The sequence below is a fragment of the Grammomys surdaster genome, unplaced genomic scaffold (assembly GCF_004785775.1).
Source record: "Grammomys surdaster isolate TR1022 unplaced genomic scaffold, NIH_TR_1.0 139, whole genome shotgun sequence".
NCBI classification, from domain to species: Eukaryota; Metazoa; Chordata; class Mammalia; order Rodentia; family Muridae; genus Grammomys; species Grammomys surdaster.
Genome location: NW_021604597.1, coordinates 3513242 through 3515862, shown reverse-complemented (window position 1 = coordinate 3515862; position 2621 = coordinate 3513242). Strand labels below are relative to the sequence as shown.

Here is a 2621-nt window from a genome sequence, read left to right as displayed (position 1 = left end):
TTCTTTCTTTCTTTCTTTCTTTCTTTCTTTCTTTCTTTCTTTCTTTCTTTCCGATACAGTGTCTCTCCTGGCTGTCCTGGTACTCAAACTGTAGACCAGAATGGCCCCAAACTCAGAGTTCTACCTGCCTCTGCCTCCCAAGTGCTGTGATTAAAGGCGTGGCCACCACACCCAGCAAGGAGAGAAGTATTTTTCAACTCCATTTCAAATAAGCCATGGCTATGTATACAACCACAAAATACAATGCAAACAGGCTGGATGGCTCAGCCATTAGAAACATAGGCAGCTGCTCTCCCAGAGGACCTGGCACACACATGGTGTCTCACAACCATCTATAATTTCAGTTCCAAGATAGCTAAAACCCTCTTCTGGCCTCTATGGGCACTATATGCACTGATGGTATAAACAAAATGAAGGTGAAACACCCATATACATAAAATAATGAATCTTAACATTCTTCCCTCCCCCATGTTGACAGTATTGACCACAGTGAATACAGCTAGTTCTTCCTGAGCCTGGACAGACATTAGGAGAAAGACGACATATTTACAAGCAATTTAATAACATTCGTGGGGACAGTTTGCCCCAGGTAGGAAACAATATAGACATAGACACATTGTTTTCTTTCAAAAGTTACAACATTAGTGCTTGAAAATGCCAGCCAGGAGTGGGGGGACTCTAAAATCCCAGTAGTAGGGAGGAGGAGGGAGTTCATGTCCTAAGACACATAGAGAGCCACAGTCTCCAACCAAAACCAGAACAGAAATCCAGTAGCAGAGCAGAAGCACTGTGTGATGGGGAACTCCAAGAGCTAATAAGCAGATTCTATGCAAAAGGACGTGTGTGTGTGTGTGTGTGTGTGTGTGTGTGTATGTGTGTGTGTGTGTGTGTATGTATGTGTGTGTATGTGTGTGCACTTGCACACACCCATGCATGCATATCGTTATCCAGCCCCTGCCGCTGCCTTAGTAGCAGTCTGTTCATCTTCTTGAACTTCTCATAGTGGTAGTCATCCGTGGCCTTCTCATTAGCAGGACACTTGCGGTTGGGAGGGGACCCTGATGAGAACAGAGGTTGCCTGTCATGGTGGAACCAGCAGATACTGCTGTTCAAGACAAGAAATTGGTTGGAGTCACACCTAACAGCAGCCCCAGCATGGAGGCCACAGAGAGCTCAAAGAGGATTCTTTTGCTTTTCCTTTACCAAAACTTTCAAACCCAGTCTCTACTAGCTTCCAGCTGGGGGTCCTCAGAGCAACCAACACTTGTCATGCCTCTACACTTGTCACGTTATCCAGGAGGACCCACAGTTTGGAAAGGGGAAGGTCCTTAGCAGGGTTCTAGGTCAGAGGCCTTCGTCCCCAGGGCCTGAGCACTGCCCTGCCTGACCAGCATGACTGTGCCTTCAGGGCTGCCTGAGTGCTGTGCTGTCCACAGCTGTACTCACGCTCGGGCTTCTCTGTGTCACCCACTCGCAAGGGCCGGACTTTGGGTTCTTCTTTGTTTTTTTCGGATGGGTGCATTGAGCTCCTCATGATAAACTGAACAGAGGAAGAATATGGCACTGTGGAGGCGGCAGGAGGCGAGCTCCTGGGGACTCATGGGTGTGGGGGCAAGCAGGGCACTCATAGCGGTTGTGCTGCACATAGTTCACAGTCATGTTGGTGGGCACGAAAGATGTCTCACTATCCTTCTTCTTGTTCTGCTGCTCTGCCAGCAGCCGGGCCTTGGCATCCTCCGTGGAAATGATGTTTTTTTTTTTTTTTTTTTTTTTTTTTTTATTTTAGCGTCTATGCCCAGGTCCACCTCAGGGATGCCACTCAACATCTGGTTGGATAACATTTCTTCAGTCTTCTTGGCCAAGGAGACTCGGATATTCTCTGGCAGCTCATAGAGGCAGTCCTCAGCATTCTTGGGCTTGGCCTTCTGTTCCTCTTGCTCCACAATCCCCTTCCTCTTCTTCAGCTCCGTCTCAATGTACTTCATCATGTCTGCATCCTCATCCTTCTGGTTGGTCTCTGCAGAAAACGATGTCCCCAGGTGCAGATCCTCCTCTTCACTGACCTTGTCTTTGTCCCGCTCCTTCAGTTTCTTCATGTCCACCATGCCACCTGTGGCCATTTGGAAAGGATCATCCACCAGAGTAGCCTCCTCTTGAACCTTCTCTCCCACCAGCAGGGCAGCTGCACTCACTTCATTTGGCCTCTTCCACAAGTTCTGCATCTCTCGGGTTTCTTCCAGTTTTAGCCAAACCTCCTCTGATTCTTGTTCATCCTCCTCGGACTCTGAGTCAGCCCGGCGCCGGTGGAATGTCTTCCCGGTGATCCGCATAGCGGAACCTACTAAAAATATTTTTGTCCAAACATTTTCCCGTGTTTAAGTAGTGTAACCTAGGTCAGTGGTAGAATAGCTAAGGCACCATAGTGGATTTCTGCCCCACAACTAGATTGGCCTGGATTTGATCTAGCAAGATATACAGCATTCACTCATTGACTTTCTGATTTTTTAGGAAAGTCATTTAATAACATTTACACATTGTGTTGCTTTGAAAACCAAAGAAGATAATGTATATAAAAATTTCAGCACATAGTAATTACTCAATAATTGATAGGTAATATTTAA

The 2621-nt window shown here is 46.8% G+C and overlaps 1 pseudogene; it reads right to left on the bottom strand.

Annotated features, from left to right (window-relative positions):
* LOC114617993 overlaps positions 1-2330 on the bottom strand; it is a 7135-nt pseudogene extending 4805 nt beyond the window's left edge.
* Positions 2331-2621: the final 291 nt, after the last annotated feature.